A 15,754-nucleotide genomic window follows, 5' to 3' on the forward strand; every position below is an offset into this window, starting at 1 on the left:
CTGAACTCTATATTTAACCTTTTCTCTGTTGCCCTCTGGTCGTCGGTTCGCTCTGCTCTGTCTGGAAGACAAACCGTCTTTTTAAATATTTTATTCCCTCTGCCATTCGTCTCTTAAATTCTATATAATCTTTTATCTGGGTGCTTTTTAGTTAGTTTAGTGTGATCTATTTATTCTAGTCTATTTTTTTTGCTCCTCTCTGCTCTTTTTATTCTACTTTTAGTGTGCAATCTGTCCAAACTAATTGGTGGGATTAATAAAGTTGTCTGAATCTGAATCTGAATCTGAATCTGAATCTGGACGACCGAGAACCTTCACAGACCGAACTCTTCTCTCCTCTCCAACTTATTTGTGCCCATCTCCTCTTCTCTCATTCCTTCCTGTTTCCTCTCGCCTCGCCTTTTTTTTTTTTTTTTTCCACTTTCATACACCCACAGAGGCTCAGAGGAGCGTCATTGAGGAGCATCTCCAAGCTCAGGGCTCCAGACACAACACACCCAATGCACTCGTCTGGGGCCGAGGGAGACACTGAGACGAGGAGCATTAACAGTGCGCAACGTTAGCAACAGTGATAAGAGCCGAACCCATTCGAGACTTTTTTGCTTTGTGAGCTGCACCCGTGAAGCTGCGACGCTACTTTGTCTTTCAATCCTGTGAAATCGTCAAAGAAACGATGATGCAAAGCAAATTGGACGATTGGACAAAGCAGTAACACGGTTTTCCTAACGTCCTCCAGGTCAAATTTGACCCGTCTCAGATGTTTCTATGTCACATAATTTGATATAAACGTGGTCGACTGTCCAATGGATTCAGAAATAAACACCAATATATTGTAATTAGTTGAGAATAAGTGGGCTGAATTTGAAGTTCGTTAACCTCAGCAGTGCTAATGTGATGTCGGCCTACAGCGTCTGATTAGACGCAGCATAAAGAGGGACAATAACAAACAGCCCCAAGCAGCTGTTCAGCCTTTAAACTCTAGCGTCTGGTCGTCTGCCAGTGGATCAGCTCCAGCTTTCGTCCCAGAAGGAAGTCACGGAGCTTCCTGTCGTCTGTCTCATCTCCAGCCTCACGACCGAGTCTTTCTTTGTTCTCAAATATATCGTCTGAACCAAACTGTTTCAATCTAAAATATCAAGCGTCTTCTGTGGCTGCAAATCTGAGGGAAAAAAAATGTTTACTTTCCTATCGCAAGAAGAAATCCAAACTATTTGTACTGGCTGATCTTTTATTTATTTAATTTTTCCTGAGTCTTTGTACCAACAGACTCAATGAATGAACTGTGCTGGTACTGGGCCACTGAAAACTCACTTGTTTGTGTTTAATGTTTAACATGAGAAGTTTCTGCACGTTGCACAATTCTGGGTTTTCGGTCTCACCATCTTCAGCGCATCTGCAGCGACAGCACAAATCTGTGCCAAGTCACGAGACCTCACACGTCTTATCCTCTGCATATGTAATTATTTTGCGTGTATTTTTTTAGTACATGGTGTAAGTGCAGATTTGTTTCTGCAAAGTGGTTTGGGGTTAAATGAGTTTGTGCAAACACTGACTGCATTTTTCATCATCTCCTCAATATGCTTGACTTTATTCTGATTAGAGATTCCAACTTAACTGCCCCAAAACATTTATCTGTTCTGCTCAGTGTGGAGCAGAAATACACCAATCAGCCACAACATTAAGACCACTGACAGGAGAAGTGAATAAACCATCTTGTGATTATTCAGTGTTCTGCTGGAGACTTTTGGACCTGACATTCATTCATGTGGATGTTGCTTAGACATGTAGCACCCACCTAGACCAGACCAGACACCCCCCCACCCCATAGGATGGAGGATGGAGTCTGACACAGACACACAAAAACTCTTTAGGAACAACTACAAATAAATAAATAAATATGAAGAACAGCTCATGGTGTTGACCTGGCCTCCAAATTCACTAGATCCCAAAAGGATCAGGTATCTGTGGGATGATCCACCTTAGAGGCCCCTCCCCTCAACCCACAGGACTCAAAGGCCCCCACTAACAATATTGTGTTTCCAGACACCACAGGACACCCTCAGAAGACACATGTCCATTCTCTAATGATTCACAACTGTTCTGGAGGCACAAGGGAGACCTACACAATATTAGGAAGGTGGTCATAATGTTTTGCTTGATTGGTGCAACAGAAGAAATATGCCTTTTCTCTCCTGGTATTACTGATGAAGATGAAACTGCATTGTCAACGTCTTTTCCATCTGTGGGAATGTTTCTGTACCTAATGTTCACCAGACGTGGGTCAAACATGAGAAAAATGTTAACGTAGTGTGTAACTGTTGGACAAATTATCAAATATTCCGGCTCAATCGGATTGATTTTTCCTTCTGCTCAGGCCGATCTGTTCTGATTGAGATGCCTAAATGCTTCTGATCATTATTCAGACGCTTGTGTCCATGTAAATGGAGCCAAATGCCACAAAGTCAAGTTCACCACAAAGTTGTTCAACAGCTTTCATTTTAGTCTTTGCGTGGGATTGTTTAGCCGGATTTATGAAGCCTGGAAAATCCCTTCCTGCAGCAAAGCAAAGTTTAAGGGGTCGCCGCTGCATTCCGTGTCTACAGAGGCCGTTGTTTCCAAACTTTCAGCATCACAAGCAAAGTTACCGTCTACAATAGATCCTTTGACTTTAGACTGATCATTTGACGGTCATTCGCGAAACACAAACACCCATTTAAAAGGAACAAAGGTGCAATGAAAATTCATCACGCTCCAGTGGAGCTCTGTGCATTCCTGTCCTGCTTCTGCATATTTGGTGCATTGACACAAACGTCTAATACAAAAATGGAATCATTCAGATTTTTCAAAACAAAGGAAAGATTCTTGAGGTTGCACACATGTGTTCACCTAAAAACCAAGCGCTTGTATTTTCCTCTCAGTGACGCATGTTTTCACTCGGTCTCCTCACATATACGTGCGTCGCTAACGTCCTCCTGCGGCCTCTCTCTTTTTTATTGCGTTTCAGATGTCGCTGCTTCCTGTTTTTCAGCGTGGATAAATGCGTTATGAGATTAAAAACTCTCTCATTATTCAAAAAAGATCCGAAAAGGGGGCAAACGGGACCAGATGAGTGAGTGTGGCTTTGTGGTAAAGTTGTTGCCTGACATACTTTTTTTTTGATAGTTACAGTTTTGCTGTGGTTAGTCTTGAAAAGCAGAGCTGTGTTTGTGTCTTGGGACTTGAGGGAAACAGTTCAAAATCTGTCTCTGCTGCTTTATTTGCATTATTTTGCATTATTCTTTCAACCTTTTAAGACCTAAACTTACGAATATGCATAAAAAAAAAAGGCTGCCATTACGGTAATGATGACGCACCGCTGCTGTCGGCTGCAGGTTGTGGAACAATGGAGAACCAGGAAGAACCAGGAAGAGGGAGTCCTTTGGAGGAATTTGTTGGTAAAAATAAAGTTAGTTATAGAGATGTCCAAGGTGTTGAAGATCTTCCAGACAAAAGCACAACTTCCCAGTGTTCAGCCACATTTTAAATATTGTCAATAGCCCAAACGACTGTGAGTTACAATAATTCTGTAATTCCCATCCATGCTTTAACAGAATTATTCCCAAAAGTCTATTCTTTTCATTTTAATGGCTTGTCTTGTCTCTCAGCTGGAGCTTCTGCTAGCGTAACTTTGCATTAGAGCATTTATCATTCAGGCACATTTCAGGCATCATGTGTTGCCAAAGTCAAACAAATCTGCCTCAGCCTTCACAGTTAAAACTGAAGGCGACTGTAGATTGAAACACATTGTAACAATGCTGCTGCTTTTAATAATCCCTTTTCAAGTTTGTATTCTTGGGTTTTCTCTGTGGTCTACGGTGGAGGCAGCGTTTTCACGTCCCCTGACTGGACGGTCAGAGAGCCGCTCCGTTTCAGCTACTCGTCCCCATTAACGTTTTGAGTCCTGGAGCTAGCTAGCTAGCTAGCTAGCTAGCTAACCTGACCCAGCCAGGGAAAACTTGTGTCCACTACTTTCAGGTAAGAAACTACAAGGACAACTCTAAGTTGTGTCTTAAGTTCTGGTGAGAATGAATTATGTTTCCATCCTGTGTATATATTTGTCATTTCATTGGGTTAACATTGATGGTGGCTGCAGTGACTGAGAGGAGGCTTTTTGATCTGTTCTAAGTGAGTAATAATGTCATTCATCTCACTACATGATCCGTCAACGATGCAACTTCTGGTTCTATTGGGTATCCGTATGATGCTTCAGGTTTCTATAGCAGGGGATGCATAAGGATCATATTGAGAGCCCAGCCAGCCACTGCTTTTCTGCAACAAATTAAAGATGCTCAGTTCTCTTTAGACAAGACGTCAATCTACAGGTTTATTTAGTTTCTTTAGGTTTCCCCAAAAAAAAAAAAAAAAAAAAAAATGGATGCAAATGCAGATAAAGACAGACAGGTGAACCGTTTAATAACAGGGAAAAAAAACACAAGAGGTGGAACAAAGTGTAAATTGGGTGTTGTGATATTAAAGGCGGCAATATTGAGGCGGTTGGACTGAATGCAGGAATAGGTTAAGGTGAACAGAAAACGGAGAACTATGAAAATGGTATCGTTGCTTTGACTCCTTTTTTCACTATAGAGACATACAGAAGAGGATCATGGCCACTGGAAAATAACAAAGAAAAAAGCCAAAAAAAATAAATAATACTTTTAGATGTGGTTTAGGGGAAAAAAAGTCACATTTCTGAGGATTCTGTCGTAATTCAGAGAATGGAAAAAAAAAGTCACAATGTTCCCTTAATCCTTTTTCTCTTTCCGATGCATCAAGGTAAAAGTAGCAGCAGTATAAAAGTTTGTCTCAAAGGTTTTGATGGTTCCACTCAAGATTCTTTTTTTTTTTTCTTTTAAATGAAAAATGAGTGGAGACGTCAGCCTGGTGAAAGTTCAAACACAAGGACAGTTTAAACACATGAATGGGAGGGATGGAGGGAGGGAGGGAGGGAGGGGTGGGGGTGGATTAGGGTTAGGAGGACAGGAAGCGAGTAAAGATGAGTAAAGACACGTAAGTGAAACATTAACAGGTGAGGTTCAACTCTTAACTCTGAACACTCCGCTTCGTGGTAAATGAGACGCCGGTAGCTTTTTGAACCAACCAGAGCTCTGTACACGAGTTGTGTTTGAGTAAAAACAAATCTAACTCAACAACTTCTTATTTTTTAACTGTGTGCCAACTTTGATTCCTCCAGAAAAATACCACCTAGAGTGATTTTTTGTGATAGAGACTACAGTCTTGTCTTTCAAAAGAGACCAACATGAGCTCCAACATGTTCATGAACAGCATGTTGTTTAATTTGAGAAAAGGCTGGAATGATAAGAGGTAAAGAATAATAAGGTGAAACATGGGTGACTCCCTTTTTGTGTCACCTCTTCTGTCTTTCCTTATTTTGTTCTCGCTAACTTACACTCAGCGACAGGCCGCCAAAAACCTGCTCTGCTCTGTGCGCATCCGTGAGTCTGAGCATCCCGTCGCAGACCTTCATGCTCAGGTTTGAATTGCTGCTTGTTTCCGACATTTTTTTTGGGAAGGATGACAGTTTGCGTCTATTCTAGGATCGGGAGCAAACTCTCTACCAACGTGCGCTGACAGCAGTGTCAGGAAGACACCTGTTAGTTTGCAGCTGAGCGACTGATCTTGTACCTACACAACCTCTGGCTCTTTTTCTACATATTTTTTTTCCGTTAAGGAACAAAACATACCTCCCAGTTTTTACAGTGGCGCACCAGTCGGGCTGATCTTTGATTTTTATTAACTCAATCAATATGTTTGCTTTGGCTTTTGTTGACTGATGGTGTGGGCCGTCTCTGTCTGAAGCGAAACCCTCCTCCTGCCAAATCTGTCTCTTCAACTCTCTAGAGAAGCTGTTTACATCCTGCTCATATGGCGGATAACTGGTCGGAGGCTCTGAGACTTCAGTGCACACGTGCTTTTACCGAGCTGCACGAGGTCGTGCTTAAAACGCATCAGCAGCTGGTTAAAAACCACAGGAAGGTGTGTGGCCTTACTCGAAGCCACAGAGGCTGGTGGGCTTTAAGATAAAGCAAATGATTTTAAGTAAAACGGAAGCAAGAGATGGACAGTTTAGTTGCTCATCGTTAGGGTTGGGGTATCACTACCCAGATGCTTCAGGTAGAACCACTTTGCATATCCTGATTGATGCTTTGGGATTTGTAACCAAGACAGATTGTACAAACTAGTCGACTAGTTGTCATGGGAAGGTGGAGACGTGGACCCAAGTGCAGGACAAAAGAGACAAAAAAAAAAAAAAGAAAGAACTGAAAGCCACAGACTGTAAGTAAACACAAAATACGACAATCAAAAGGAATCACAAACGAGAAATACATACAAGACTACAAGACTCAAGACTAAAACGTTGCGAGACTCAAAGCTAAAGGCAGAGCTACATATACACACATGGGCCGAGAGATGACGATGATAAAGGTGAAACAAATCAGGGCAATCACACAGGGAGAAACCAATGAGCAAACCAAGGAACTTAACAAATTAAAACAGGAAACTCAAGCATAACGCAACAAGACAGACACAGAAGCATGGCTGTACCCCTCCCTCAAAACCAAGAAACTTCTCAACTCAAATCATGGAGTTCATCAAGCATAAAGCTGAAGCCCATACTACCGTGACATGTCAGTCCTGAAATACAACTGAAGTACTACTGCAATGCACCTGCATCCGCTAAAGCTAACAGAGAACCATCCCAAATCCTCTGGACATCAGTCAGTAACAACTTCACTAAACGTCCTGTGGTAACAGAGAGAAGGAGGCTGCACATCAACTATTTGATAAAGTTATTAGACCTTTATCTGCAGCACACGGAGAAGGACTCTGAGAAATATCACTAGTGGAGCACTATTAAATGCTGTTGATGGTGCTGAGTTGCAGCCTGTTTTTATACAGACTATACACATCTGCAGCTCACAGTGTGTAGCACATGAGCTGATGGTTGTCTACGGAAGAGGATTAGGGCCATCCATGAGAAAAGAAATTAGAGGAGGTAGATTTTTTTTCATCATGCACTTTCAGAAAAGTCAAATTTTTGACAAAAAAAAGTCAAAATGTCGAGACAAAAGTCGAACTACAAATTGGAGAAAAAGGTCGAAATTTCAAGAAATAAGTCAACACTCTATGCGGTACTGCTAGTTTGAAGGTTTACTTTTTGACGATATATTTCGACTTTTTTTTGCAAAATTCTGACTTTTTTTGCAAAATTCTGACTTTTTTCTTGAAATTTAGATTTTTTTCTTCAAATTTCGACTTTTTTCGCAAAATTGTGTTTTAACTTTATTTCTCGAAATTTTGACTTTTGACTTTTTTTTCTGACAGTTGATGATGAAAATAAAATCTACCTTTTCTCATGGGTGGTTCTCAGCATGTGACATCAACAGAGACTAGTCTGTGTCTTCTTGACTTTCATCACAGAACCGTTGACTTACAATCATGTTGCACACTTGGACTTCCAGGTCTTGCAGGCGTCTCTTTCTGGAAACATAAACACAAACACAACCAACCCATGGCCCCACCCTAAAAGGACCCCTAAGCTGCCCAATGCGCCTGCATGAGCTTTGCACCTTTTAACGTCAAATTACCAGACTAAAATAACGTAATTGGCATGTAAATAAACATACTGTACATGTCACGGAAGCTACGCATCATAATAATTCAGAAATCAAATGAAAACACATGAAAATGGGGGGGGGGGTGTTCGTTGCTCATCAATGTCCCACAGTAAACACATACATTTTAACAGTGCAAGAAATTCAAAGTAACCGTGACAACGAGGGTGGAAAAAACACAGCACACAGCAACTAAAGTATATCCTACTCCATCATAAAAAGACAAAAACTGATCATTATAATCTCTGGTAGGATAGTTTTAGCTTTCTATTCATATACAATTATAACTATCTGTAAACCATTCGGTGTCGGTTTAACTCACAGCCCAGTGCACAAAGTTTGATGAAAATGAATGTGGTTGATCAATGGTCTTCTATAGTCTTTGTGCACTTTTATTCTTATATGCAATCTGGGGATGACAGATGTTAGCAAACGAGAAGAGCCCCTTTCGTTTATAGAGTTCAAGATGTTTTCAGAGAAAATGAGTTGGATGTTGTTCTTTTTTTATGTGGAGTCACAAATGTGCAGCCAACGAATCCTTCTGTAGAGGATGCTTAAGAGATTTCGACACATCCCAAAGGGTTCATTTCTTTAAAAATCGAGAGGAAGAGGAGGAGGAGGAGGAGGTGGAGGAGGAGGAAGACACAAATGTTAAAAGAACAGATGGCAAAACTGGCAGAGGAGTCATTCAGAAAAGGTGGAGCGTTGAATTTAAGATCTTTTGCTGAAGGATCAATGAACAGATTCTGTCTGAGGATTCATTTACATAAAGTCACATTAATTTATTTTATTTATTCGTTTATTTTATTTTATTTTTTCATGCTGAGAAACATGCCCTCAATGCACTAATTACACTGGGGCTTCAGAACTAGATGTGTTTTTCATCGTAAGGATTGTGTAGGCGTAAGGAGATGGAAACTAGTGCTTGCAGCCGTTTCTGTTGTGCTTGCACAACCGAACATTCACTTAAAAATCAATTTCAGTTGTTTGCTGTATCAAGCTGTAACAGGACCAGAGCTGGAGAGTAATAAAAGGGTAGTTCAGTCATTCAGTGCATTAACACACACAATAAAGAAAGACTTTATTTGGCTTCATATAAAGACCCACGCAGCAGAATATCTGAATGGTGTCATCATCAGAATATGAATTTACCTCCAAACACTATTACTCTAGTAATGGGTCCACTCAGCAGCTCCAGGGAGCGCTGATTAAAGCGTGGAGCCTCTTTTGAAGGTAAAGGACGCGACACGACGAGCTGACGATCGGCCGGATGCTGTCAGCGACTGTTTGTAGCTCTGATTCTTGAATCCTGTGGCGTCACTGAGAGAAATGACTCTAATTTACTGTTCAGCTCAGGGAAAACGACGCAAAATGACTAAAGCAAAGAAAAACCGGTTCACGGAAAAAGCTCTTCTGGGTTTTTCATCTTCGTTCTTCTGTCACGTTTAGCAGCAAGGGACGGTGAACACAACACAGAGGGAGGCAGGAGCAGGAAGCAACATGACCTGAGCTCTCAAGTTTTCAATTTTTTTTTACTTGGAGGCTGTTTAAAGATAACCTACCATGATTCATAAGCAAATATCCTGCATAGTTCCTAGAAAGTAATAAGCAACAGTTGTAAAAAATAAAAAAAATAATAATAAATGAAGTGATTACCAGCACTTACACTTCTTCTTTGTCTTCTGATTGGTCGCCAATATCTTCTGATCTCTTTTAAAGTCTATGTGCAGCGACTTTAATCATTTTTCATGAGAACGTGTGAACTTATTGAAATGAGAGCCCTGAAAATAAAAACTAAAAGAAAGGCCAGGTATCTGAAACCACAACCACAAGATGATGTGTATTTATTGTACATACCTGGGTAGAGAAGCTACCGAGACACAGGTGAAAGTAATGTGGGCGGAGCAACACAAGGAGAAACTAATCCAACAATCATAGAGGGGAAAACAAGACAAGAAACACCAAGAAACAACTTTACGTAATAACAAACTGGTCCAAGATAATTATGTTGTGTTGTGTAAACATGTTTGTGTTCATCAGCTGAATGTAAACCGCTCAGCCACAACATTATGACCATAACATTCACCATCTTCTGACAATTCTGCTGGGAAAGTTTTGGACCTGACATTCATTCATAGCACCAAGCTTAGCACCAGTGAGTCCCTGACATGTCTCCTGTCCTCGCCGTCTGCCCTGGGTTATGTAGCGGCGGGATGTTTTAGCAAAGAGTCAGAGTGCACAGCGTTGTTGTCGAAGGGGCCACTTCTTGCGTCCTGCATTATTAATACCCGATGTTCACAGTTGACCTGGCGCTCACACGCGTTCCCCACCAGACCATGAACGTAGGAGTGTGAGCGTCCGTCGGGGTTGAGATCAAACTACCACCTCCAGGACCGACACGACTCCACCGAGCGCGTGAACCGAAGCGTCTCCTTTCGGAAGGGAAACCGCTCATAAAACGCTCAATCGTCATCGAGACGCTGCTAATAGCGGTTAGCGCCGTACGACGAGCTTTGCAATTTGTTCTCAATGATGCACCTCGGTTCAGATGCGCCTCTTGATTCAATGAGACCGGTTTTATCCAAACAGGCAGCCATTAGCAGAAGAAAATGGAAGGTAATATAGATAATTTGCTCTGAAAAGAAGTAGACGGAGCGGAGCGGGGCTGAGCGATCAGTCACAAAGCCCTGTGAGAAAACTTCTCTGACAACCATATAATGAGCCTCTGTGAGGATCCTTCTTTTTTCTTTTTTTTTTTTTTATTATCATTATTGTGTCTTTATCTCCTCTCTGTCTAAACGGGGAGGCTGAAAAGAAGGAGGAAAAAAACACAAGAGGGCTGCAGGTTCGGAGCAAATTACCCATGCTTATTTATTCAGAGACGTCGCCTCATAGAGAAACCGCCCCCCCCTCAACCCTCCCGGGTCTTCTCACGGGCCCGAGCGAGCGCCAAATCACTTTGCTGCATGGAGGGAGAAGAAAAAACAACAAAAAAAAAGACGGAGAATAAAACGGGGAGATGGGGAAAGGAAAAGGGAAGCCAGTGTTTTCCATGAAGTTGTAAAAATACGAGGCTACGACGGATAAGAGGAGGGATGTTACAGGTGTGAGGTTGAAAGACAGCGAAGGGGGGGGGGGCGTGGAAAGGAAGAAGACGAACACAAATAGAAGATGCAAAATAAAAGATAGGAAAATAGTTTTTTTTGAGTGGGGGGGGGGAAGATCAGAGCAATAGTTAACTTGAGTCTCTGAAGGAGGGAAATGAGGGGAGAACTAACAAGGCAGGAGGCGAGGAGGGGTGGCTGAGTGTCTCCCAGGGGTCTCAGAGGGAGATGAAGATGGCTCACCCCCCCTGCAGAGAAGCTCAGCGGGGGGGGGGGGGGGGGTGGATGGAGGGTGGGGTGGATGGGGTGGGGTGGGTGGGGGCAGCCTTTTTGTTTAGGATAGAAAAAGAAAGAAAGAAAGGCTTCCTCGACGCCCTCGATGCTGATAACAGAGGCTCCTACGTGGAGGAGCTTTGTGCGCAGACATGTGGGACTCTTTCTAATTCAGTCATCTCCCACCCCCACTGTCACATGCAAACACACACACACAGACACACACATGTCAGAAATTCTAATCGGGATTTAGAAAAGACTCAGAAACGTGAGGAAATAAATAATGGAGACGTAAGTGGAACACGACACTGTTTGACACAGATTTGTGCAAAGGCACGAGGAGACTTTCACATCATTAACGCCGGTGGTTTTTATTTGTTGGAGATTTGACCTTTTGAGTTAAGTCATTCTCTGCATCATCCTCTTCCGTTTCTGTGGCTTAACCCTTTATACTGTACGGTCACTTCAGCACATTTTTTAAATTACGTCCCTGTTCCTCTCAGTGGGGTTTTGGAAGCATGTGGTGTGTTTTTCATTCAGCCAATCAGAGAAGATCAAGGAAACATTCTCAGGTCAAATGTGATCTTCGTGGTCCACCTCTGCATGAACGCTGACATAGCTGATTTATACGGCAGCACGAAGAAGAAGAAGTGGTCTAATGTGATAATGTTGACAAGGGTCTGAATCAGCTCTTATGTTCTAATGCTTAAGGGCACAGAACCATATATGGTAATTTCATTAATGTTGATTTTCTCCATGAAAATTAAAAATAAAGAATAAAAATCACATTATTATGCCACAAAATAACACTCTAGGGTTAAAAGTTGGAATTTCAATGGTTGCCCTATAAATAGTTAATAGCACAGATTGTAAATTAACTGTTTATCTAAAAGCAAAACGTAGCCACATGTAGATGGTTGTTGATATCGTTGTCATTTCACCTTAGCATCATGTCGACTAGCACACTTAATGCTATCTCGATCTTTTATGAGTGCGGTTCTTGTCGATCTTGTCAAAAATCAGTTTCCGATCGCATTATTTGGGAGTCTTAGTCGGATAAGGAGAATTCTGATTTTAGTCAGAGTAACGCGTTTACATGCACTTAAGTTGTCCAGTTAAAGTCTGATTAAGGCATTTATTTTTTTCCTACTGAATGATCATGTGACAATAGCAACATGGACGCCTCCTAGAAGACCGGTGAGGAGTTGCAGCAAACTAGCAGCGGTTCATCAAGTGTGTGGAAATACTTCACTAAAGATGAAGCCCAAACTACCGGGACATGTCAGTCCCGAAATAAAACTAAAGTACTAGTGCAGTGCATCTGAAAAGACGTCAGAGGAACGGTTCCACATCCATCATCAGTCAGTTAACAACTTCACCAAACATCCTGTGGTAGCAGAGAGAAGGAGGCTGCACATGAACTATGTGATAAAGTTATTAGACCTTTAGCTTCAGGAGATGGAGAAATACCTGCTACACTATCCCATCTAACAACACACTGTGAAGTACTATTAAATGCTTTTGATGGTGCTGGGGTGCTGCCTGTTTTTATACAGACTATGCATTTCTGCAGCTCGTAGGTCAAGAATATTTATTTAATTACTTTTAAATCTAAAGTTAATTCACCCCGTCCTGGAGGTATGATGTGGTTATGCAGTAACTGGAGGACTGTGACATCTTCACATAATAAACTTGAGGTTTTAAAGATTTTAACCAAGATCGGTGTATTTCACTGATCATTGATGCTAAGTCTAGTCATATAATACATGTCCTCTTTGTGAAAGAGATACATACACAACAACATTTTCAATGAAAACCTCTCATTACCACAAACACACTGGAGTTATTTTTAAATCCTGCATAACACAAGTCTCCAGCAGGAAGTACTCACGATGACAATGATCCCTCAAAAATGAATTATTTCGATGGAAAAGTAGAAAGCGGAGTCGTTTTGACGCAAGCACTTAACCTTTTTAAATATTTGTGATCTTTTGTCAAAGACTTGCTCGTTCAGCAGGAAGAGACGGGGTTGGAACTGAGTGGCTCCAAACACAGAGGGGAAGTCGTAGCATTAAACAGTGACTGACACGAAGAACATCACCAGAACTCATCTGTTAAATGCTTTGAACTAATCCATGAAGTTTTATTACTGATTTATCATTAGAAGATAGTGTGGGGTGAAATCTGATTCACTATTTCTTGTTATGTTGATGTAAAAATTGCATCTTTACAGAAGCAGCTAAGGACAAATGAATTCACCGATACGCCACAATCAGGCTAACTTAGACACCTCGAATTGTGTTATAGAATGCACTGACCTTCTGAGTACTCGTAACAGTGTAGTTAATAGGCTTTTCCTATGGAAGGAGGCCTCTCTTGTGGATCATCCACAGATACTGACATTGGGATCTGATTGACATCAACACCTTGCGTCTCAGTTGTTTTTGTTTTCTGTTTTTTTTTTTGTTGTTGTTCCTAAACCGTTTTGTATGTGTGTGCCATCAAGGAGTGTCATTGCTATGGGGTGGGTGCTACATGTCTAAGTAACATCCACATGAATGAATGAATGAATGTCAGGTCCAAAAGTTTCCCAGCAGAACATTAAATTGTCACAAGATGTTCGATCTTATTCACGTCTCCTGTCAGTGGTCATAATGTTGTGGCTGATTGTTGCAGATCAGGCTCAGGGGTGAATTAGTGACTGGATAAAATCAGATGAAAAATTTTCCTGAAAAAAAAAACATGGTTTTGAAGCACCAGGCCTCAAGTGGACATTTGAGGAACTGCAGTTTTTTGCCACTTTGTGTTGAGATGATTGAGTTAAATTTAAGGCAGTTTGACCTCATTTCCACCAGTTGTTACACATTAAAACTAGTTAAACTACCCAGAATGTGAACCCACTGAAATTAAAACTGAAGGTGTCTCTGTTAAATCTCACTCTTGTTGTATTATAACCAAAGTACAGTAGTGTTGAGACCCCCCCCCAAAAAAACAAAAGGGTCCAGACGCCCCAGGGGAGCTGCGCTGTATATTAAACCGACAGCCACAACAACAAACCCTGAGCTCGGCCTCCCGAGGAGCACTTTAATGTGGCTCTGGAGCAGATTAGCAGGCTGAGGCCAGATTCTGTAATCGCTGTGATGGGTTTAAACCAAACGGAGGAGGGGGGGTCTCCTCAAGGTTAAACTGACGGATGTCTTTTTCAATCACCTGCCCGCGTTCACTCGAGCAGTCAGCGTTTTCTCCTTGTCCGGGTTTTCATTCGGACGTCATGTTCGTGTATAATCTGATCATTTTTTTCTAATTCTCAAGAATAACAAGACTGTTTTATTGTTATAGAGTATCACAGGCATGATATGAAATTCATTAATTACAGTTTTTCTTGACTATATTACAACAAGCTGATACAGTTTCAAGATAGAAAATTAATTAATTTAGTTCTGGTTTCAGGAAATTTGGTTTTATTAGAACTGTCAGAATCAGATTTTGCCAGAATTTAACTGTTTGCATCGTTTCATAATCAGGATTTCTATTGTCATTGTGCAAAAACTAGAAAGAATATGCATGCAATCCCTTTCAATGCAAAGGAAAGAATTATTATAATATGTAGGCCAGCATAAAATATAAATGCACCGATCAGCCACAACATTATGACCACAGGGAGTAAAACAAGATAAGAAATGCTAAGAAAGAACTTTGCAAAATAACAGACAGGCCTATAAAAAATGTCCAAAAAGATGATTATGGTCATGTATGTGTTTATCAGCTGAATGGACACCAATCAGCCACAACATTATGACCAGTGATGGGATACGTGAATAACATTTAAACCATCTTGCTGAAATTCATTGTTCTGCTGGGAAACTTTTGGAAACGTATGGACCTGACATTCATTCATTCATGTGGATGTTACTTGGACATGTAGCCCCCACCTAGACCAGACCAGACCCCACCCCATGGCAATGACACTTCCTAATGGCGGCAACCATCCCCAGCAGGATGCAACCTGACACAGACACAAAAAACACTTTAGGGACAAATAAAAAAAAAAAAAAAGCACGAAGAACTGCACAAAGTGTTGACCTGGTCTTCACATTCACTAGATCCCAAACATCTAGTGATCAAGTACCTGTGGGATGATCCACAGAGGACCCTCCCCTCAGCCCAAATGAACAAGGGAGACATTCACAATATCTGGAAGGTGGATGCCTAATGAAAAGGATTACACTTTAACTAAATATCATCACCAAAATAGCCACGTGCTATTAAGTCACACCCGACAGCCATTAATAAAAAGTTTGACCCTGAACCAACTCGAAGTGAAATGAAAAGTCTCTCTTTGCGCTACACCCACTGTTTGGCAATTAAAGACAGAAAAGAGATTCGGTTTTACTGATATTAAATCAAACTGAACATATTTCGGTTATTTGGTTGCCTTTGTTTCTCTCTGCTCTGTAACTTATTTACATATGAGATATGAGGAAGAAGGAAATAAAAAGACAAAAAAAACATGAGAAGAGAAGCAGGAGGATTGGAGCAGAGAGAGGAAGGGAGGGGGGGGTATGGAAGGTGGATCAAATGAGAGACGGCAGAAAGACAGAAGAGGAGGAAGAAGACGAGTAAAGGGAAAGAAGGAAGGGCAGGGTGGGAGGGAGAGTGGGAGGGAGAGGGGTGTTTCCCTGCAGGCGGAGATGTGTTTGTGTG

The sequence above is a fragment of the Mugil cephalus genome, chromosome 8, assembly GCF_022458985.1.
Source record: "Mugil cephalus isolate CIBA_MC_2020 chromosome 8, CIBA_Mcephalus_1.1, whole genome shotgun sequence".
Lineage (NCBI taxonomy): Eukaryota > Metazoa > Chordata > Actinopteri > Mugiliformes > Mugilidae > Mugil > Mugil cephalus.